General features: G+C 41.0%; 1 protein-coding gene across 5 annotated transcripts in view; it reads left to right on the forward strand.

The window, feature by feature from the left end:
• Nucleotides 1-8854: 8854 nt before the first annotated feature.
• The window catches only part of PTPN13 (protein tyrosine phosphatase non-receptor type 13), a 154353-nt gene continuing 138790 nt past the window's right edge, over nucleotides 8855-24417 (forward strand). For 4 of the 5 annotated variants that reach the window (XM_060779275.2, XM_067468582.1, XM_067468584.1 and 1 more), the window contains exon 1: nucleotides 8855-9518. The gene's annotated coding sequence lies outside the window, so the exon portion shown is untranslated. The remainder of the gene's footprint in view (nucleotides 9519-24417) is intronic. The other variant, XM_060779278.2, reaches the window with a different exon arrangement.

A 24417-nucleotide genomic window follows, 5' to 3' on the forward strand; every position in this document is an offset into this window, starting at 1 on the left:
ACAAAGCTTCTTCCAGAAAATATTGACTGAAGGGACTGTAAAAATAACTTGAAAAGAAGAAAATTAGCATATATGAAAGTCTTTGTGTCTCCCTTTTCTAGAGTCCAATTTTTCAACGTTTCTCTCTCAGGGTTTCCCTTATTACAATGTTCTGTCAAGTGAGGACATGCATTTTATGGCCCTCCACTAACTATTGGATTACAACTCCCATCACATAACCGCCAACATTTCACAAATGAAAAGTAGGAAGCATGTGGTCAAGAAACATTAGAATAAAATCAAGAGGGCAAAAGTTATTAATGAAGAAGGACATGCTTGCTAGGAAAGGCTGAAGCAGTTTGGTTTTGCTATAATCTATGGACGTTTTCCCACCAGTGTTATAGAACGGAGACTATAATCTGATCTGTTCCTGCAGATTTCTGGGAAATGCAATTTAGGGATACTGAGGCCTATCTAACTGATAATTCCAAAGGCTCCGCTCTGAACTACATTTCCCAGAATTCTGCAGGAGCAACTCCAGCAATTGCCTCCTCTCTATAATACAGGTGGGAAATCATCTTATAAGAAAAGTACAGTTTTTACTCTTTCTCCCCTCGTCCCCCTATTTTTGCACTTTGAAATCCATTTGCAGCAATTAGGGTAAGCTGAGGACAAAAGAGGGGAAAGTGGGATGGGGAGAGCAACTGGGGCATTTTAAAAGCAGCTGAGAGCGTGGGAAGGCAAAGGATTGATTGTGGTTGTCCATGCCAGATCTGGACCACTGGAGTGCATGCCATCATTCCTCACTTGAAAAGAAAAAGTGAGAACCGTAAGGCACAACCATGATTTTAAGATGCTACACTTTCCACATCCTTCCATTGAGCATAGCACACTGATCACCATTCTTATACTTTCTGGATTCTCAAAGGATGAGGATAGAAATGGGACAACATCATGTGCTCTCCTTCAAAGAAGCATAGGACACACACAGAGACTGTTTTCTTTTCTTAGATGATAGGGTTAAAGGTTGATCCAGCCTTTGAAAAGCTTGCAAACTGTTGACTTACAAGTTAAGCCCCTGCAGGTAAATGAATGTTTGTGAAAGGATGATTGTGTGTGTGTGTGTTTAAAGTATTATAGAGAGGAAAGCAAGCTGAAATTCCACCCACTTTCAGTGTTTTCTATAGATATTACTGGCATGGTGCCCAAGGGATCCCCTATAGTCAAAAAAAAAAGAGGGGGGGGAGGAGACAGCTTTTTTTATTATACTTATATTTGTATTGTCGAAGGCTTTCATGGCTGGAATCCCTAGGTTCTTGTGGGGTTTTTCGGGCTATAGGGCCATGTTCTAGAGGCATGTTCTAGAGGAGAAATGCCTCTAGAACATGGACCTATAGCCCGAAAAAACCCACAAGAACCTATACTTATATTTATTTGTACTCTGCTTTTCTCCCAGAACTGGGACCTAAAAAGGCTCACAACCTTCAAAATTATACAATTGAAAAACCTACTAAATATAAATAATCAATTGAAGTTTTTAAACTATTGTAGAAGGGAGACTTCTCCAAACCTGACTTATATACAAAGAAGCTCCTCTTTCCCAAAGCTTTTTATGCCTAACTTGTCCCCATCTTTTCTTTCCTGTCCTCTGTCTCACTACTTGTTTAGTAGCGCTGATACTTGGAAGATAATGAAGGAGGGATGATGAAACACAGACTATCCCTGTTGGGTTGCAACTGGGTGTTTGCACTAAACACTGCCATAAATATTGAGCTGGGAAGATTGTGATTGTAGCCTATCTGATGCTGCTGTAGCTGTAGTTGTGTGTACCTGCTGAAAATAGACAAGATAAACAGCAGCTGTCTTCAGAATACGTTTTGCGAACAGCAAAAGAGAGAGCAGGTAAACCTTGCCTAACCATTGCTACACCCAGTGTATTTAAAAAAAACATGTATCTGTAAGTTTGACCAAAAAAAGGTAAACCAAAAGAAATGTGGAAGTTGGTGGAAGGAAGAATTAAGAATCCATGGGTGCATCTCAGAAGAAGCCTTCAAGTTGTCTCTAGAGGCCCGAAATGTTTTTCTTTACTTATGCAAGGCTTAGTTGAATTGGCTGTTTCATTTCATATGTTCTTATTAATTTTAGATTAAAAATGCTGAAACAGGTTGAACTGTTCTTCTTTTCTACAGCGCAGGATCCTATTATATAGTATTATAGTTTTGCTTTATAATATTTACTCTGTATCTTGGTAATTGCAATGCTTTACCTATGTTGGAAACCGCCCTGAGTCCCCTCGGGGAGATAGAACCGTATACAAATAAAATTATTATTATTATTATTATTATTATTATTATTATTATTATTATTTCTACATTATTTCCTCCTCTGGTACCAAGTTATCTGTAAAAAGCATAATGCCCAGGAATCCCTCTATTTTATTGATGGAAGTGCAGCTGTTTGTATATAGGAGGCCTAACTGAACTTTTCAAGTAACAGTGAAGAAACTGAAAAAAGTGAGTATTTTGATCAGAATGGAAACAGAAATGAAAATTACCTAAGTTCTTACAAACAAATAATTTGCAAACTAACCACACAAAACAAATTTACATTTTACCATGCAATCCTCTTCACATCTTCAATTCCTTTTCATTTGTAATATGGCATTAACTATCACAGTGGCTAACATGCATTTTGGTGCCTCAAATGTTAGATCTGGGTATATTTGTACTACTGATTCCAAAAATGGCACCAGTTTTCCTGTCGGGGACGAGAGACAGGGCCTTCTCAGTGGTGGCCCCTTGGCTGTGGAACTGCAGATATCAGATCGGCCCCCTGCCTGCTGGCATTTCGGAGGAAAGTGAAGACCTGGCTGTTCGAACAAGCATTTGATTAAACAGTGTAATTGAACATAGGAATACGGAATAATGGATGACGAGACTGGATTCTGATTTTACTGTTGAGGCGCTAATGATTGTTATACTGATGTTAATGAGTTATGTTATAATTGTTTTTAATTGCTCTATACTGGTTTTGTGATGTTTAGTATTGATGTTGTTCACCGCTTTGAGTCGCCTGAGGGCTGAGAATAGCGGTATACAAATAAAGTAAATAATAATACTAATCTTTGAGATACACAATATATGCCATATACCAGTTGCAAAGAAGCCCCTGGTGGCGCAGTGGGCTAAACCGCTGAGCTACTGAACTTGCTGATCGAAGGGTTGGCAGTTCGAATCCGGGGGATGGGGTGAGCTCCCACTGCTAGCCCCAGCTTCTGCCAGTCTAGCATTTCAAAAACATGCAAATGGAGGGAAGGTAATGGTGCTCTATGCAGTCATTCCTGCCACATGACCTTGGAGGTGTCTAAGGACATCACCAGCTCTTTGGCTTAGAAATGGAGATGAGCACCACTCCCCAGAGTTGGACTCCAGTAGACTTAATGTCAAGGGGAAACCTTTACCAGTTACCATCTGCTCGTTCACAGAAAACCATGATAACCATATCTAAGAAACTACAGCTGATGTCATCTGTGCAATGCAATTGCACAGATTGAATTGCATTGCACACTCCAAATAATCCAAGCAACAAGCCTAAAAATCAAGCCACCAATATTTCTTTTGTTGGTCTGTGTTATCATTTTGGAAGGAGGAAAAGCATTAGTGCATATATATAGTTACTTGCCCAAAGCATCATTGATATAGTAGTTGGTAGACATGTAACAGATGTAAATGTTTGAGTGTGTATGTGTGCAGAGGTAAATGTTATGCAATATATGCTTCTTTTAAATTAGAAAGATACATGTAAGTGATTTCACTATGAATACATTGTAAAGGTTTGCTGTGTTTATGGGAGCATGGGAACAGTAAATGATTACAGGCTTCACTGCTTTGACTTGGAAACGCGGTGGTGTTTGCTTATAAAATTCTTCCTCTGGAAAACCCATAGGCTTATAAGATTAAGTTAACATCTGAGAACCACCCCCTCTGCCACCCCACGCCGGAACTCGGGAGGACAAATGAACTGTCAGAACCTTTTGACAATCCATATTTTAAAAGCATTTGTCCCAATTCGCCCAAACGTATCTGTGAGCAAACAACAGAGGCTTCTACCTGTAGATAGATCTCTGTATGGGGCCTTGAGTTCATATGCTATCAGCATCCAGAGGCCGCCCTAGGTAATTTTCAATGGGAAGCAAACAGTATTTTGGCGCCCCCCACCCAACCAATCACTAATATATATTTTCTGTTTGTTGTGGGAATTCTGTGTGCCATATTTTGTTCAGTTCCATCATTGGTGGAGTTCAGAATGCTCTTTGATTGCAGGTGAACTATACATCCCAGTAACTACAACTCACATATGTCAAGGTCTATTTTCCCCCCAAGAGCGCCTCAAGAGCACCCCTGGGAAAAATCAACTATACTGTAAATGCTTACTTTGTGTAATGGGTTGAGCCGCCCCTGCCAGCATCCTATGGTCCACTCCACAATTCAGAGCTCCTGGCCGTAGGTTGCCAGTGACACATGAAATATAACTCACCATACTTCTGGATGTGTACATGATGGCCCAAAGGCTCATACTTTGGCCTTTGGGATTTTGAGGTTGCTGTGTAGTTTTAAAGGTATTTTTTAAAAAAATTTATGTTTAGTGGTTTAATTACACAAAAGGTATAACTGGGTTTTTTTATACTCATATTTTAATGCTTTGTATTATATTTACTGTTGGCCACCTTGGGTCTGTATATCTGGAGAAAATCAGAATAAAAATAAAGTACATAAATGAATAAATCCAATTGCTTGTCTCAAGTACAGCAGGTCCACATAATGAGGTCCTGAATGGTAAATTTATACTTATGCAAATTACCCAAATTTAAGTGGTGTATTAGAGTCAGAAGTAAAAACTGAATGCAGGTTCTTCTAGCTAAGAATTAGCAGTCAAGTTTTCTTTTCCTCTTGATCTTAGTCACTTACTTTGGATTGCATGTAGATTTGGCCCTCAAAATCCACAGATTCAACTATCCACAGCTTGAAAATTTCCCTCTCACCACCACCAAAAAAAACAAACAAAAAAAAAACCAAGAAAATCTGAAGAGCAAACCTTGATTTTGCCATTTTATTATGCCATTGTATATAACTGAACTTGAGCATCCATTGACTGCCCTTCTTGTTAGAAACAGTGTATCTCTTGCAAGGGTCTTTAGAAAAACCTTCCTTTATCATTATATTTCAAGACATCATGTAGACCTCATGTCTTTACCATCAAATCACACATTTGGAGCATCTTGCCTAACAAACATCTGGACAAAATGAAGATACATGCAATCAAAATGGTTAAAATTTACAGACATCGCAATAAATTATCCTTCTAAAGTACCATTTTAGTTTTAAAACATAATGTGGATAAAAGTACTGTGCATACACACCTAAGGTTATTGGACTAAAAACTGGAAATTACTTCAATCCCTTTCATGTCTGTAGAGAAGAGGGAATTTCATCAACTGTAGTTTTTCAGAGAACCAGGTGTCAAGCAACACCTGCTGAAATAGCCTCTTCCATCAAAACATTAAAGGTACAGGAACCATCTCATTTTCAAACTGACAATCCTTTACTAAGCACCTATTTAACCATTTACTTGGGTTTGTTGTAGTGTGCTTTCAAGCCATTTTAAAGTTGTGGGATCATTTCAATTTTTTTCCTGAGAGTGCTTGACTTGCCCAAGATCACCCATTAGGTTTCCACAGAGGAGCAGGGATTTGAACTCCAAAATCCAAGACTGTCCATATTGGTGGCCAAGATAATTGCATCCTTGCTTTCCGAGAGTGCAATGCACACCAACTTTGCTTCATACATTACATTATTTATAAATATTATGTACAAAACTACCTTCAGGCTATGTGCACAAGGTGCAAATGAAACATAAATGAAAGTTATGTTTAGACCTCCAAGATATCTCATTATGGATATCCAAACATTCCCAAATCCTGTGGGGAGGAAGCAGGGGCGAGTAGGGAAGAATATCCAAAATATGAAACACTTCTCATTCTAAGTATCTTGGATGACAAGAAACCTCCTGACGGCTGCTTCTCCTCCTCCCTCCCCGAGTGGAGCTGGTCCATGTGGCACCTGGGAGCAGGGGCACTTTGGTGTCTATATTTTCAGGCGTGTTCCTGGGGTTATTTGAGGTGCTGATTCAGAAAATTGCATTGGATAGACCACATCAGCTCTAGATTATTAAATATGGTTTACTGTGGGCGAGCAAATGGTGACTACTGGATGGCATATGTTCTGTATCAGAAACTAGAGCTGATGTGGTCTATCCAATGCAGTTTTCTAAATTGGCACCCCAAATAACCAAACCAAATCTAAAGTTGACCAAAGACTGATTCGTAACCCTTTTAGTACTATGGTTGGAGAGTGGTCCCTGGTCAAAGTGGTCACGGGGGAAAAAAATGTTGGGAACCACTGCCTTAAAGGGTTTGTCTAGGTTTTGTGTTAGATGGGGTATACTGGGAATACAAGCAATGTTCGATATAATAACAAACTTTGTTAATTGTATAATAAAGTTTCATATTGCTAGAATATAACTTTAAAAAGGAATTGTTGTTCTATACCAGAAGATGGGATAAAAATGAAGTCAATGAATGCATCCTACACTGCAGAAATAATGTGCAGCCATGGTTCAATGCTCTGGATTCCTGAGAGTTGTGATGATGATGATTATTATGAATTTATTACTCGCCTCTCCTTGTGGCTTGAGGTGGGGTACAACTAATTAAAACATGAGATAAAACATTGGGTTGCTGCAAGTTTTTCTGGGCTATATGGCCATGTTCCAGAAGCATTCTCTCCTGATGTTTCACCCACATGTAGGGCAGGCATCCTCAGAGGTTGTGGAGTCTGTTGGAAGCTAGGCAAGTGGGGTTTATATATCTATGGAAAGTCCAGGTTGGGAAAAAGAACTGTTTGAAGCAAATGTGAATGTTGTAATTGGCCACCTTGATTAGCATTGAATAGCTTAGCAGCTTCAAAGCCTGGCTGCTTCCTGTCCAAGGGAATCCTTTGTTGGGAGGTGTTAGCTGACCCTGATTGTTTCATGTCTTGAATTCCTCTGTTTTCAGAATGTTGTTCTTTATTTATTACTAATCAAGGTGATTAATTGCAGCATTCACACTTGCCTCAACAGACAAAAAATCTTCCTCCGAACCTGGACATTTCACAGATATATAAACCCCACTTGCCTAGTTAAATCCACTGATGAGATGCAAAATAAAATTCACAACATAAAATTGGTACATTTGCAAGGGATGCATCTGCACTGCAGAATTAATGTGGCTTGATACCACTTTAACTGCCAAGACACAGTGGAATAGGATCATGGGAACAATATGCAAACAGTGGTTCCCAACCTGTGGTCCATGGACCACCAGTCTTCCACAAGAACTAACATGTGGTCCACAACCTCACTGTTACAACACTGTTGCAATGAGAGTGATTGGTCTCATGAGACCCTCTTATTGTGCGGAGTGCCATTAAATATGGTTTTCTATGGGCGAGCAGATAGCGACTACTGGATGGCATATGTTCTGTATCATAAACTAAAGCTGATGTGGTCTGGCCAATGCAGTTTTCTGAATCGGCACCCAAATACCCAAATTGAACCTAAAGTTAACCAAAAACTGATTTGTAACCCTTTTGGTACTAATGTTGGAGAGGACAAAGTGTTTTGTTGTTTATTCATTCATTCAGTCGCTTCCGAGTCTTTGTGACCTCTTGGACCAGACCACACCAGAACTCCCTATCAGACGTGATCACCACAACATAAGGAACTGTATTACGTGGGGTTGCCCTTGAAGACTGCCCGGAAGCTTCAGATGGTCCAGCGCTCGGCAGCCAGGTTGCTAACAGGAGCGGCACTCAGGGAGCATACCACTCCTCTGTTCAGCCAGCTCCACTGGCTGCCAATTCGCTACCGAGCACAATTCAAGGTGCTGGCTTTAGCCTATAAAGCCCTAAACGGTTCTGGCCCCACTTACCTCTCCGAACGCATCTCCATCTATGAACCGACCAGGACATTAAGATCGTCTGGGGAGGCCCTGCTCTCGGTCCTGCCTGCGTCACAGGCGCGCTTGGCGGGGACAAGAGACAGGGCCTTCTCAGTGGTGGCCCCTTGGCTATGGAATGCCTTACCAGCAGACATCAGACAGGCACCTTCGTTGCTGGCGTTTCGGAGAAAGGTTAAGACCTGGCTTTATGAACAGGCGTTTGGTTGAACAGTGCAACCAATCAAGGAAGACGGTAAATGGAACATAGGAATGGCACAAGGATTATGAGAACGGATCTGATTTCACTGAGGCGTTATGTTGTGTGTGTTGACTGTCCTGTTCTGTTTTGTTAACTGTTGTGGATTGATGTTGTTGATCCTGTTTGTCGCACTTGTTGCGTTTTAATTGCACTGACACTTGATAATTTGTACCATGTAAACCGCATTGAGTCGCCTGTCTGGGCTGAAATATGCGGTATAGAAATAAAGCAAATAAATAAATAATAATAAATATTAAGGGGTCACGGCATTAGGAAGGTTGAGAAGCACTGCCTTAGCCTACTTTGCAAACTACAACTCCCATAAGTCAAGGCAGTTGAAAGTGGGGCCAAACTGTATGAATTCTACAGCGGTGATGCAACTAATAAATGAAACGAAATATTGACCCCTGCAACAAGCAAAAGCAACACTGGAGGAGACGACAATCCCCCCCCCCCCCCCCCCCAGAGGAAGCGGAGTTTCCCCTTCTTGGTGGTTGTGTGTGTTTTGCCAAACCTCTCCGTCCTGGGCGCAGGAAGAGCAACAGCAGGAGGAGCAGGAGGAGCAGGAGGAGGAGAAGCCAGGCCTGGGAGGCTGGAGGGTTGGCCGAGTAACCCGAGCTCGCTGTGCTGAGCTGAGGCGGACGGGGCCCCAAAACGGGGCGGGGAGAGAGGCCGAGCCGGAGCCCAGGGAGGGAGAGAGACGCTGCCCTGGCTGCCGAGGAAGAAAGGAAGGAGGGAAGGAAGGAAGGCAGGCGTGGAGGAGAGAAGGAAGGGAGGGCAGCCTTCGAGAGAGACCCCAGAGAAGGAGAAGGAGAGGAGGAGGAGGGAAGAAGAAGAAAGAGGGAGGGAGAGGAGGAGAAGGAGAGAAGGGAGAGACGGAGGAGAGAAAGAGGGAGAGGGAAACCATCCCCGAATCCCACCCCAAACCCCAGTCATCTCTGCATTCCTCTTCCCTGCCCACTTTCCCTCTTAGGAAGCCGGTCTGCAACGTGCTTGGGCTTCTGCTGAGAGTCTTTGGAGGAGAAGGAGGAGGAAGGGAAGAAGCCTTGGCTGCCTCTTCTGCCCAAACTTTGAGAGAGGGGAAGAGATGGGGGTCTCCGGGGACGTCCAATAGCTAGTAGGAAGAGATGGTGCTTCTGCGTCCCCATTGCTCCCCTTCCTTGGCTTCCAGTGAGCCCCATTTGTGGGGCTGAGAAGAGAAGAAGAGCCTCCTTTTGCTCCCTGGGACCGACTCTACGGCGGGTGAGTAGAAGGAAAAGCCTTTGGCTCTACTTTGGCAGGTCTTTTTCTTCTCTTTGTCTCACTGGCTTCGTTATTGGGGGGGTCGATTTGATAGCAGAGTGGAGCTTGAACTGGGCTTCTCCCCATTTAATCCCATCGTGTCGCTTCTCTCTGTGTTTGTGTCGTCTCCAAGGAGCACAGAGGCGATGATCCATGGTTGGTTGGCTGGTTGCTCGTGGATGCCAGTGGTTTGAACATTGTTTGGTTGCATCTACACCAGGAATGGGCGACCTTGGACCCTCCGGGTGTTTTGGACTTCAAGTCCCACCATTCCTCACAGCCTCAGGCCCCTTCCCATGGGCAGACATAGCCCTCCAGTTGTTTTGCACTTCAACTCCCACCATTCCTCATAGCCTCAGGCTCTTCTCATGGGCAGACATGGCCCTCCAGGTGTTTGGGACTTCAACTCCCACCATTGCTAACAGCCCCAGGCCCTTCCCATGGGCAGACATGGACTCTCCAGGTGTTTTGGACTTCAACTCCCACCATTCCTCACAGCCTCAGGCCCTTCCCATGGGCAGACATGGCCCTCCAGGTGTTTTGGACTTCAACTCCCACCATTCCTCACAGCCTCAGGCCCTTCCCATGGGTAGACATGGCCCTCCAGGTGTTTTGGACTTCAACTCCCACCATTCCTCACAGCCTCAGGCCCTTCCCATGGGCAGACATGGCCCTCCAGGTGTTTTGGACTTCAACTCCCACCATTCCTAACAGCCTCAGGGCCTTCCCGTAGGCAGACATGGACCCTCCAAGTGTTTTGGACTCCAACTCCCACTATTCCTAATAGCCTCAGGCCCTTTCCTTTTCCTCCTCAGCCGCTTAAGCTTAAGCTGATAGGAATGGTGGGAGTTGGAGTCCAAACCATCTGGAGGGCCCAAGTTTGCCCATGCCTGATCTACACCATAAAATTAATGCAGTTAGACCCCTGTTTAACTGCCATGGCTCAGGGCTATGAGATCCTGGGAGTTGACTTTCCTGAGGCACCAGCATCGCTTGGGCTAGAAGGTTAAAGACCATGTTAAACCACAACTCTCATGATTTCATAGCACTGAACCATGGCAATTAAACTGCATCAGTTCTACCCTGTGGATTCAACCTTCCAAGAGTTGCCATCATGTGTCTCTCCACCCAATCACTTCCTTATGTATTTGCTTTTGATAGTGTTGTTAGGGTGAATCTCCGCTGTATATTGAATGCAACTTTCGTTGCCATGGCTCAATGCTGTGGAATCCTGTGAGTTGTAGCTTTACAAGGTATTTCACCTTTTTTGACAAAGAGCGTGGGTGCCTCATCGAATTGCACACCTCAGGATTCCATAGCATCTGTTTCAGGGAAATTAAAGTGTTTTCAAATTGCATTAATTCTACTATACAGATGCACCTTTAGAAAGGGTGGTGTTACCAGTGATCACCTGCAGTGAACTGGGTGTTAAGGAAGGATGCTTATGGGACAACTGTAATCTACATTTGGGAGAAGGGAAAAAGCAAGTGGAAATCTGTAAAATGCTGCTTTTCATAATTGTATTCCAAGCTGATCTGTTCCACATGAGGCTTTAGTCTGCAATGTATCATTTTGCTCTCTTTGTGAGAAACCTATGGACTTTCTTTTTCTGCAGTTGGGATGATCCTTTATATTTATGCTTTGCATGGAAGTCTTCTAGATTGTAAAGCAGTGGTTCTCAACCTTCCTAATGCTATGACCCCTTAACACTATTCCTCATGTTGTGGTGCCCCCCAACCATAAAACTGTTTTCATTGCTACTTCATAACTGTAGTTTTGCTACTGTTGTGAATTGTAATGTAAATATCTGATATGCAGGATGCATTTTTATTCACTGGACCAAATTTGGAACAAATACATGATACATCCCAAATTTGAATACTGGTGGGGTTGACGGGGATTGATTTTGTCATTGGGGAGTTGTAGTTGCTGGGATTTATAGTTAACCTACAATCATGGAGACTAGGACGCGGAACAATGGCTTCAAACTACAAGAGAGGAAATTCCATCTGAACATGAGGAAGAACTTCCTGACTGTGAGAGCCGTTCAGCAGTGGAACTCTCTGCCCCGGAGTGTGGTGGAGGCTCCTTCTTTGGAAGCTTTTAAACAGAGGCTGGATGGCCATCTGTCAGTGGTGATTTGAATGCAATATTCCTGCTTCTTGGCAGGGGGTTGGACTGGATGGCCCAAGAGGTCTCTTCCAACTCTTTGATTCTATGATTCTATGAAAGAGCATTCTGAACTCCACCAACAATTGAATTGAACCAAACTTGGCACACAGAACTCCCATGACCAATAGAAAGTACTGGAAGGGTTTGGTGGGCATTGACCTTGAGTTTTGGAGTTGTAGTTCACCTACATCCAGGGAGCACTGTGGACTCACACAATGATGGATCTGGACCAAACTTGACACAAATACTCAATATGCCCAAATGTGAACACTGGTGGAGTTTGGGGTAAATAGACCTTGACCTCTGGGAGTTGTAATTGCTGGGATTTATAGTTCACCTACAATGAAAGAGCATTCTGAACCCCACCGACGATAGAATTGGGCCAAACTTCCCATACAGAACCCTCATGACCAACAGAAAATACTGTGTTTTCTGTTGGTCTTTGATGACCCCTCTGATACCCCCAGGTTGAGAAACACAGTTGTAAAGGGACTGCTATTCATATAAACTTTTTGGAAGTGGGGCTGTGAAATTTCAGGGCACCTCATTTTCTCCTGCTCCCCTTTGTATCTGTTTTCTTAACAGGCCTGCTTCCCTGTCTCTTTCTTTCTTTTCCCCCTTTTTTCTATGCCTCTTAAATAATTGTGGAAAATGTGGTGTCTCCTCTGAAGAATGCAAGAGAATCTGATGCAAGCTGTTTTTGCTGTTGTTATTATGGTTTTCTCCCTTCTTCCTGTCCAAAAACCTCAGAGCCCAGCTGAGCATCTGACGTTTACAAAGTGTCAGCGGTTTTGGAAATAAAAAGAGTTGAATTAGGAAAGTCAAGAGTGCTGAACAGCCATGCAAAACTTTCCCCAAGAAAGTGATTCTTAGGGACTCTTCCAACACGTCCTTGTGAGAGATCTTTCCAGTCTTTCAAATATCTCACTCTTTGGGATCAGTTAAGCTCTGGGAGAGAAGAAACTATGGTGGAGGGAAGCTGGGAATGAAAGGAGAACTCAACTGGGGAAACCATGAGAAATAATATGGATTTCATTTGATATTTATCTGCTTGCAATCAACACCTCTGCAAAACCACAGCATAATCTCTCTCTCTCTCTCTCTCTCTCCTATTGGTGAGTGTGTCATTGTTTGTTTTAAAACAACAAAGGTAGTGACTTCACAGGGAGCCACCAGGAGCTTCTCTCTGTAGTATTCTGGTTTGTTGGGAATGAAAATGGGACAACCGGTTTTGTGTGCTGGGTGGATCCCACACTACCAAATAAATGTAGGGCGCCCCAAATTACGTGGCCATTACCGGGTGTTGATTATGAGCAAATGTGAAACACCTTCTTGATGGGAAAATTAATACCGTTTTGAAGTATTCCTCCTGCTCAGGAAAGAGAGTTCAGGCCGTTCCAAAGTTACAAACATTCAACTTACAAACAACTCATATTTAACGATGGGGAACAGGAAGTGAGAGAAATCTACCCTTCAGAAGGGAAATTCACTCCTGAAAAAGTTAGCATAGCAAAAGTGAGTCTCCATGGAAGCTTTATCACCTATCCTTCTTTCCACAACAAGCCAAATTTTTCAAAATCAAATTAACACAGGGACAGAAAGTGAGGTGAAATCTTCTGTAGAGGGGCACAGGCAGCACAGGGGTATTAATCCCTTCTTTTGCTACCTATCAGACCCCGTGGTGGCACAGTGGGTTAAATCATTGAGCTGCTGAACTTGCTGACCAAAAGTTCGGCAGGTCAAATCCAGGGAGCAGGATGAGCCCCTGTTGTTAGTCCCAGCTGCTGCCAACCTAGCAGTTCAAAAACATGCCAATGTGAGTAGAGCAATAGGTACTGCTTCTGCACACCATCCCCCAGAGTCAGACATGAATAGACTTAATGTCAGGGGAAACCTTTACCTTTACTATGTTACCCAAAACTTACACACACACACGACTGGAGTTACACTTAAAAATGTACCTGTTCCGACTTACACAAATTCAACTTAACAAACTTAACAAACCTACAACAACACCATCTATCTTGTTCGTAACTTGGGGATTGCCGGTATAGACTGTGGTAGCAGAATGGCAGTTTCTCTTAGAGTGTTTGCATGTGTATGTTTGTGTCTTCTAATTGCCTGTTGCCCAACAAAATACGCGTTTCCTAGGATTTTCTTATCTATTGAAAGTGTGTATCAGTCATTTTCACTGACAGCCAGATTTTGAGACCAAGGGTGTATCTATACTGTAGACTTAACACAGATTGATGCCATTTTAACTGCCATGGCTCAATGTTGTGGTTTTTACAACACGTTTTACAACACAATGTTGTGGAGTTGTAGTTTTTACAACACGTTTAGTCTTCTCTGCCAAATAGTGTGGGTGCCTCACCAAACTACACAAACTGATGCAGGTGGCAGCTTGTGTTGGATTGCTTATCCAGTCTTACCATAATAAACCACATTTGGTATTGTGCAAACTGACATATATAGACACCTTGCACAATTGTATTGCTGTAGCAGGGATTGCAACTCAGTGACCGAGTGCATGCTTTGTATTCAGAAAATTACAGGTTCAGTCTCAGCCATTCTGACTGAAAGGATCAAGCGGCATCTGATCCCGAAGGCTACTCCCTCCCATTGATCCAGTTGAACTGCTCCTAATCAGAGTACACATTAGTCTGAGCTGGAGCAAGCCAGCTCCCTCATTGATTTCATCTATGTTTCCAACAGAGCTTCCAAAAGTTACTTTTTTTGTACAATAACTCATTTATTTCTCCCAATTGAAATGGCCAGTTTTATGTCTTACTTTTCCATTATTGTAGTAAAGATGGTATAAATGGTTCTTTCCCTCCTTATTGTGTCGTAACAACCATACTGTGAAGTAGATCAGACTGAGGGAGAAAGTGATTAGCCCAAAGTTTGTTGTTGTTATCAACTTATGGTGATCCTATATCAAACCTATCATAGGCTTTTCTGAGCCTTGGAAAGTGTGACCTGCCCAAGGTCACCTAGTGGATTTCAGTGGCCAAGTAGGGAATTGAACCTTAGTCTCCAGAGTTGTGGCCAATACCCAAACCATTTTCCCATGCTGGTTCTCAGACCTAAGGTCATGTCATGAGATGACTTCCTAGTCTAACACTGCTGTACTAAGAGATTTTTCTGGTACAGAAGCAGTCATTTTATAAATTTTCTGAACGTGTAGACCAATTTTGCCTCCTACCCATGGCCACGTTCACAAAGTATTGTCTCTGTATCTCCCAGAGCTTGTGATTTCATTTAGCAGTGATGTTGGAGAATAACAGATAGTGAACCATTTTTGATGTTGTAAGACAATAATGGCATTGCAACACAATTTCTACCTTAGGAGTAGAGGACATCGTCATATCATGGATCCATCTCTCACAGTATTGTCAGCACTAAACGACTCTGGCTCTCCACGGTTTCATAGCATTACCAGAAGATGCCAGAAATTGAACTTGGCACTTTCTTTATAGAAATTTTTACAACATGTAAAACTATTCAGATATGGCCCTTGAATCTCACAATTATAGATCTGGAAGGGACCCTGTAGACTATCAAATCTATCTCCAGCTCAATACAAGTACTCCATCTAGAGCAGTGGTTCTCAACCCATGGGTCCCCAGGTGTTTTGGCCTTCAACTCCTAGACATCCTTACAGCTGGTAAACTGGCTGGGATTTCAAGGAGTTGTAGGCTGAAACACCTGGGGACCCACAGGTTGAGAACCCCTGATCTAGAGGATCCCTAGCAGATCCCCAGTCTACCTTTTTTTGAGAAAGAGCCACCCAACCTATTTAGGTAGTGTAGGTAATTCGTTCTTGCTGTCAAGAGGGTTTTTTTTAAAATGTTCAGTTTAAATTTATCCTCTTGTAATTTAAAACCACCATACCAGATCTTCCCTCTGGGGCGGCAGACAACAAACCTGCCCCTTTCATTCTGTGATGGCTCATTAGTTATTTAAAAAATACAATAATGTCACACTTCAGTCTTCACCTCCTCTTCTCATGAATGGAAAGCTGGTTAAGTGTGTTGGAACAGGTCATCCCCAGAGCCTCTAGGATCGTAGGAAAACTGCCTCATACCAGGATGTACCCCAGACGGTAGTAATTTTAGGATAGATGGTAGTAATTTTAGGACAGTAATGTGGAGTCATCACTTGCTGTTTGACCCTTTTAAATTGGGGTGAAGATCTTTTGGCAACCCAGATATTTTGACTCCAACACCTAGAGTCCTTTGCCATCGACTCTGCTGAGATTTCTGGATGTTGAAGTCTACAAGTCTAAAGATTCACTAGCATTGTTGTAATTGAAGATGATGGAATGTTAACGTATAGTCTTTGGATGATAAGAAAACAGATATTGCCACTGCACTGTGCTCACTCATTCATTTTGCATGGGAAGGTTGGCAGGCAATAGTGTGGATATAGAGGTTTCTTTTATGTGTGTAGATCTGCCTACAAGTCGCCTATTGACTTGTGGTGACAGCATGAATTTTGTCGGATTTTTGAGTTGGTTTTGTCAGTTCCTTCCTCTGAAATATAGGCAACAGCACCTGGTATTTGATGGCTGTATCCAAGTGTTAATCAAGACTGTCTTTGCTTAGTTTCCAAGATCAAACAGGATCTGGTCTCTATATCATTCCCATTGTCTCAGGAAAGGTTAAGTTTAAGTCATGGAATTGTTGTGACCTTGGAAATGTTTTTGGGATAACTCACAGAATCTCACAACTATTGTAGACTATGCTGGATAGAGGATTCTGGGAGTTGCAATCCAGAAAAGTTTTTTTTTCAATCTCTATATTTATCTAGTAAATCTATATCTAGCATAAACTATGCCTTGGACCCTTTTCTCAGGTATGAAGTTGTGAATTGAGAATGTATAAATTCAGTCCCAGTCATAGAGGTGCATTTATTAGTGACTTTGATGAATGGACATTCAGAAACCAATGGGAAAGCGTTTAAATTTCATGGAATATTTTACGACTGGCAAAAACTTGCCATCCTTCAGAAAAGAAACATCAAAAAGAGAATTGGCTGTGAAATTGTTGAATTAGAACTTATCAGGAAGTTTAATTCTATTTGTTTAGGGTTGAATCTAGACAATGACTTTCTTCTGTAGCAGGTGCTAAACTAACACAACAATGTTAAGGTGATCATGTTATCACCCAGCAATGTTCCTGTGAATACTCACTATACTTATCTTGTATACATTTGAACATTGTGTACAATTGTCACAGGCTGTACTCCTTATATTTCATGACCATTTGGCTCCATTATTTACATTATCCCTCCTGTAAACCCAACTATGTTGGCTGGCTGCTTACTTCTCCCTAGTTCAATAAACCGTATGTGTAAACTAGCAGGAGATAATCCTTTATAAATCTGATGAAGTGTGCTCTCATTTCTAAAAACTTGTTCACAATCATCCATGTTTCTGTACACGCATAGTGTGTAGGCACCAAATTAAAGTGCAATAAATTAGAATGCTTCAACATATGACCCTGATTTAGTTCTTTGATTTAGGTTGGTTTTTTTTAGATATTTCCAATAGGAAACATTGGTATATAACTAATACACATTGAATATCCCTTATTTGAAATGCTTAGGACCAGAGGATGTTCCATATTTTACATTTTTTCACATTTTGGAATACTTGCACATAATGAAACATCATGGAAATGGAACCCAAGGCTGAACATGAAATTAATCTATGTTGAATATATCCTCTTAAATCCTCTTAAATTTTCAAATTATCAGAAATGGAATTTCAAAATTCCAAGTATCCCAAAATTATCCACATGAATGGCTGGGATTCTGACATCTTTGCTTGCTGACTTCAATGTTCTCAAACTTTTGTCTCATGCACAAAATCATTAAAAACTGTGTAAAAGATGCAAAAAGTATCATGAGTTGTCAATTTATACAAGCTTTTCCACACATTAAAAGCAACTAAGGGTGCATCTACAGTACACTATAGAATTTGTGCAGCTTAAAGCCACATTAGCTGCCATGGCTCAAAGCTGTGGGATCCTGGGATTCGTGAAGCACCTGCACTATTTGGCAGAGAAGGCTCATAAAACTACAATTCCTATTATTCCATGGCCTTGAGTTTCAGATAGACGTTCAAGACATTATTCATTTCATGTAAGAAAAATAGAGTTCCAGATTACACATTATGCAAAGAGTCCTGGAACAGATCCCTTATGTAATATGTGAGCCTACTATTTCTAGAGTGTACAATAACCTTTGCCCAAATTTTTCATCCAACTTCAGTGTGTGAAATTTGGAGTTGCAGTGAAAAAGAAGGGAAGAAAATTAAAGTAGATCTTGCATTGCAAAAGTCAGATAGAGTGACTAAGTGTTTAAAACTGGGAAAGTCTGAATGTCTCGCCTTCCCTAAACTGAAACAGTTACTTGTGTGAAACAACTCTCTGTCTCTCAGTCAAAGTATTTCTGAGATAATGGATAAGAACTATTTTGAACATTTTAATTAATGGCCATTTGTCGTTACTTGTTGCAATCAAGTGTCTCATGAAAAATAAAAGACAATGCCTTCTGAAGTACATATAGTACTCCATCTGATTAGGGAAGGTTTTCAGAACTGGTTGTAAACTGGTATGTGGATTTTAGCCACTAGCTATTTGAGGATGGGACTGGTTCTTTGTTGGTTAGTAATAAAAACAGACTTTTAAGTCTGGCTGCAGGATTTCTTTTTTTACAGAAGACATTTTTATTGTAAAGATAGTGGATTGATTACATTTTTGGTTTCTCCGTTTTCTGCAGAAGATGGTTTACCGACTCTGGAGCAAACAACGTATAATTGCCCATGAGAGAACCAATGGTTTTCTAAATTCAAACCTCAAAGATTACCCCTGTGCTTTTTTGATAGTCATAGTGAATGCAAGGTGTACTGGAAATTGAAGTCGTTAGTAGTCAAACGTTATGTTGGTCAGAATGAGTGGTATGCCAACCAATCACAACTCAGCTTTCATTTCTTATACTGCTGAGGTGAAATGTCAGCTGCTCTATGATTGGTTGGTATTTTGTATACTGCTGAGGTAAAAGGAAAGCTTCGATGTGTTTGGTTGTTATGTCATCTACTGCTGAGGTAAAATGAAAGCTGCTCTGTGATAAATTGTTATTTCTTTTACTGCTGACGTTAAAGGAAATCTGTGTAACAATTGGTTGCTCGTGCTCAGTTTTCATTTCTCATACTGCTGAGGTAATATGAAAGCTAGGCTGTGAAGGTTTGCTTTAGGCATCACAGATTCCATTTTTGTTGATTCCTGGATTGATAATTTTACTCTAAATATATGCATGTATTTGAATGCAACATTGTGTCAATATTTCAGTGCTCAGTTTTCTTTTCTTATACTGCTATGGTAAAATAAAAGCTAGGCTGTGTCTGATTACACTTTGTCTATTCCTGGACTGCTAGTTTCATTCTAAATAAATACACATATGTATTCAAATGCAACATTGTATTTTAATTTCATTTTACTGTAAAAACCCGTGCATATTGGAATGCAACATTGTTTTGAAATGTCAAGTCAATCGGCCAACTACTTTTTGAGTTTTGTAAATAATGCAATATTAGGACTAGTAGAGTGACCACAATTGTCAAGCTCTAGACACCACGCTGTAAGTGAAATGAAAGCACTGGGTATGTTTAACTTGGAGAAGAGAAGTTGGAGATAATTCTCTTATCTCATTAGAAGGAAAGATGGAATAGAAAGAATGCTCAGTGCCTCTTGAATGCTATTGATAGGAGCTATTGATGTAGAACAGTGGTTCTCAACCTGTGGGTCCCCAGGTGTTTTGGCCTACAACTCCCAGAAATCCCAGCCAGTTTACCAGCTGTTTAGCTATCTGGGAGTTGAAGGCCAAAACATCTGGGGACCCACAAGTTGAGAACCACTGATCTAGAGGCATGCATAAATTAGACTGCTTTTTCTCCTCTACTACTTAGTTAAAGAACAGGGGAAACACCTTGGCATTCTACATAGGCTTCCTTAAGTTAATGATCATTAAGTTAATGATATATGCGTGTGTGTCATCCATGAACTAATAATTAACACAGCCATTTGGTAAAGTAGGTGGAAACTTTTCTTAAGTGTGTTTTCGTCATTTGCTGTGCAGAAACCATGGATACAAACCCGATTGCTGAGGTTGTTTATTTTGTTTGTAAAAGTTACATTGGTAGAGAACCATATGTTTAGTGCTTTGCTTATTTTTAACTGTTGTCCTCTAAAACTGTCAGCCTTCCATGATGCTATTATTACTGCTACTGAGGTGACGTAGGGAATAGATTTTGACCTCAAACGTTTTTTTTTACAAAAGTGTGGAGAAGTTACTGTTCTGGACTATGATTCCCAGAATCCATTCTCAACCAGAGGAATTCCAATGCTGAGTTATAGTCCAAAAATAACTTGCTCATAATACTGCCCTCCAGTCATTTGTGAATGTCACAGAAGTCCAATCAAACTCTCTCTGTTTGAAAGCTGTTATATGTCACAAAAAGTGAGGCAACTTTGGTCCCATCATCAAAATCCTTCCTTTAATACTCCATTGTGAAGCGAGATCTCAACAGGAACCGTCAGCTGAAGGCAAGAACAAACTTGACAGATTGGTTGCCGAAAGGAATTTGCGCAGGCATCTTGTTCTTATCAATTAATAAAAGCTGCGTTTAATTGGCCAAGGGGTCCAAAACAATTGCATTCCTTTGGGTGAGAGGAGGAAAGCCTTAGTTTCAATTACAAGTGTTGAGCAATAACCTAAATCTGTCCTTGAATCACTAAGGATGTGACCTTTGAAAACTGAATCATTGTGCTGCTGTTTTGTACCTCCTTCTGGGAGAGATGGAAAGGAGGAAAGAAAGAACGGCATGCCTGAACATGCCTGGCGTTTGAATAAAACCGCCCTGCGTTGAAAGACGCCCTGGGTGGCTAGCCTGGCTGTATGCATTACAGGTGAACTGATGATATGCTATAAACTGGAAATGGATGCAGCAGTTTTAATGTAATACACACCTGTTTCTGTCCTTGTTCAGTCCCTTTCCCAGCTCTCTTAAAAAGGTGGGTTGGGCACCAAGGACAATAAGGTGCATTTATGCCACCTTGTCTACCCCCAAAATTTTGGGGTTCCTATAAAAACTTAAGTGACCTCTTTTGATCATGGAGAAGTATAAGCTGATGTTATGTCTCACTTTGCTTTAATCCATAATTTGGAAAAGTTACGTTTGGGCTTCAGTTGCAAGTGTTGGTATTGATATTTGTTTGAAACAAGGGATCATCTCAAGCCTTACTTCGAGTGTTCTATTCTAAGTGAGGTACATTAGGGGATGATGGGGAATAGAGCCTTTTATTGGTGGCATTCTGGCTACAGGAAATACACATCAAAGACACCCTCCTGATAACCATTTATTTTCTTTGTGGCAGTAGAAAGAAACACATTTTTCTTAATTCCTCAGGCCTTTAAAACTACATTGTAACATTAGTTCTGTTTATTTTGATTTTTAAAAAACATATTCTCTGTGTTGACCAGGTTTTGATATTTTGGAACTTTGAATGCTATGTTTGTTTTACTGTTTGTATTGGTTTGTTTTTATTCTGTGAGCTGCTCCGTGAAACTCCTGTACTATAAACATCCTACAACCTCATCCATAGATTAAATATCCATGTTTTCATGTACCCATTCTCCACAAATACACACTCTCACACAAAAGTGTTTGTGGACATTTCTAATTCATTCTATGTTATTCTGTAGTATGCTTCCAGCCCAGGTATAGTCTAAATAAAAGGTTGACTATTATCCATGGTTTCGGATATTCACAATGAGTCTTGAAATGTCTCCCCCACGGATAAATAGGGTCGTACTGTAATGTAAATAAAATATACTCTGGCAATTGAGGATAAGTATTCTGTTTTCATGATTCATCTCTTCTGCTGTTTCTCCTTTCAACCCATCTCCTTCAGAACATGATCACTTTAGAAAAAGGTAAGGGAAGTCTGGCAGGAAAGAAATCTAATCTTGTTATGGCACTGATATTGAGATATCACGAGGAACTGAATTTAAAGAGAGATTTGGCTTGCCATTACACTAGAATTTCTAAAATGCGGACTGAGTATTCAATTCTCTGCAAAACTGGCCATCTCCTTTGACACTTTTCATTGACTTTGAGATGATGTCTCTAGGGAGCTATTTTGTCACTTTATAACCCAAGCCAGATCCTCCCTACAACTTCAGCTAAATTCATAAGAGCTCCTTGACAGACACTTGAATTGTGACAGCTTTCTCTGTGACTAGAAGTTCCAGCAGGCTATCATCCAAAGTAGGAGTAGTAGCTAATACCTCTGAGGACATGATCAGAATTCAGATTGACCTTAACAGGCTGGGCCTAAACTAACAAAATGAATTTCAACAGGGGGAAATTTAAAATACTACTCTTAAACAGAGGGGGGGGGGGGGGAGGGAAGCACAGAAGTATGGAAAGAGTGACATTTGGCTTGATAACAGTACATGTGAAAAGCAATCTATATACGTGGCCATAGAAGTCTTAGTAAACCACAAACTGAACATGAGAAAACAAGTGTGATGCAGCAACTAAAAATGCCAATGTGATTTTAGGCTGCAGCAACATGACAATGGTGTCTAGATTGAGATAAGTAATAGTGTTACTCTATTCTGCTTTGGTCAAGTCTCATCTGGAATCCAGTGTCGAGTTCTAGGCACCGCAATTCAAGAAGCTGGAATGTGTCCAGAGAAGGGTAATCAAAATGGCCACAGGTCTGCTAGTCAAGCTCTGTGAAGAGTGGTTTGAGGGATCTGGATATTTTTAGCCCAAGAAGAGGGGGGTTAAGAGGAGTCATGATAACTGTGTTGAATATTTGAAAGAATGGCATATTGAAGATGGAGCAAATTTGTTTTCTGCTTCTCCAAAGACTAGGACATAGAGAAAAAGATTCAAACTACAGGAAAAGATTCAAACTACAGGAAAAAGAGATTCCATCTATCATTACGAAGAAATTCCTGGTGGTAAAAGAGTGTGGAATACACTGTCTTGGAGTGTGATGGAATATCCATTTTGGAAGTTTTTAAATAGCTTCTGGATAACCTTTTGTCAGAAGTGCTTTGATATTACGTATTTCTGGGCTGGACTGAATGGCTCTTGGGTTATCTTTCAACTCTGTATGATCCTATTATCTTGTTTTTTTAGGGGGAGGGTTCCTATTGGCTTATATCTTGCCTTGAGCATAAGAACTTATGTGACACTGTGTCTGGGAATGAGCAGTTGTGATGTATAATGAAGAGAAAGTTCTACCAAAGCCACTTCTGTGATGACCTGAAGAATCCTTTACCTGTATATACTTGTAGCAGAAGGAGATAGGGAGTGGACCGTGTCATCCTGTATTCTTGTCATCCTTTCTTGTCATCCTGTGTATGGGTTATCTCATTTCAGGGGAAGGGTTTTTTACCATTCAAAACCACAAGTCCATTTTGAAGTGGTGGAATCAGTTGCACAAGCTCATTCTCCTTCAAGTGTAGACTTGCTCTGGTACATTGAGAGCTGGAAGATATTTTGGATTGAAGGTGGCTTTGGGAATTAAACTGAGCCCCTACATTTACATGTTTTTAGTACATATACAGTTAAGATTGGTCAACTCTCTCAATTTTGAATGAGGGGTGAAAGGGTGGCATTTGTACATGTGGGTTTTGTTACATTTCACTAGACAGGACGTGACTTATCTCATTATTACCAAGATCATAATTATGCTGATCCACAACTCCTAGTTTTGCAGTAGAACCCGTTCCCGACCATTAATTCTTAACTCTAGAACAGGTTTTCTCTTCCCTATTTTAATGCAATTAAGGAGTGAGTTTCTCCCTTTTGTGGAAGGATGAACACTGAGCGTTGAGGCAAGCACAACAGCAATAATTGCTGTATGGAAAAAGGAAATGATAAACTTCGATTCCCCCAACACCTTGACACTGTTGGGGAATTGGCTAATTAATGAAGGCTTTTGGTAAATACAGCCTGACTAGTTTGCTGCGGTGCCATGATTTGATGCTCAAACGACAGCAGATTTGTAGTGTTTTGTAGGTTTGCATTGTTTGGCTAAGCCTGTGGCAAAAAAGGAGTAATTATTATTGACTCATCAGTCATTACTTAATGATTAATAAAACATAACAAATAGTAATGATGAAAATTGTCAACCTGATTCATGATGTAGTTATGCCAAACTTCTACCATTCAAGATGAGTTAATTATTAGTTTGAAACATTCAGTTTGAGATAATAGGAATGTTCAAGGTTTTTTAGCACTGGCATTATAGCTGAGCCCATAAATATGTCCCATTCTAAGAAGGCTTAGGGGTCTAAGGGAAATTTTGGCCTCTGAATGAGACAGTTCAAAAACCTTTGCATGTCCAGGCTAGATGTGACTCTGTAAATGGCAGCCTTTTGTATTCCTGGTTACTTTCCTGGGATTGGTTTTGACACGGTCACACATATAGATCGGACATCCTTTATCCAAAATGCTTGAAACCAGAAGTGTTTGGGATTTCAGTTATTTTGTATTTTGAAATACTTTTATATGCATATAATGAGATATCTTAAAGATGAGTCCCAAGTCTAACCATGGAATGCATTTATGTTTCATATATCCCTTATACACATAGACCAAAGG

Source organism: Anolis sagrei, chromosome 5, assembly GCF_037176765.1.
Source record: "Anolis sagrei isolate rAnoSag1 chromosome 5, rAnoSag1.mat, whole genome shotgun sequence".
In the NCBI taxonomy this organism is placed as follows: domain Eukaryota; kingdom Metazoa; phylum Chordata; class Lepidosauria; order Squamata; family Dactyloidae; genus Anolis; species Anolis sagrei.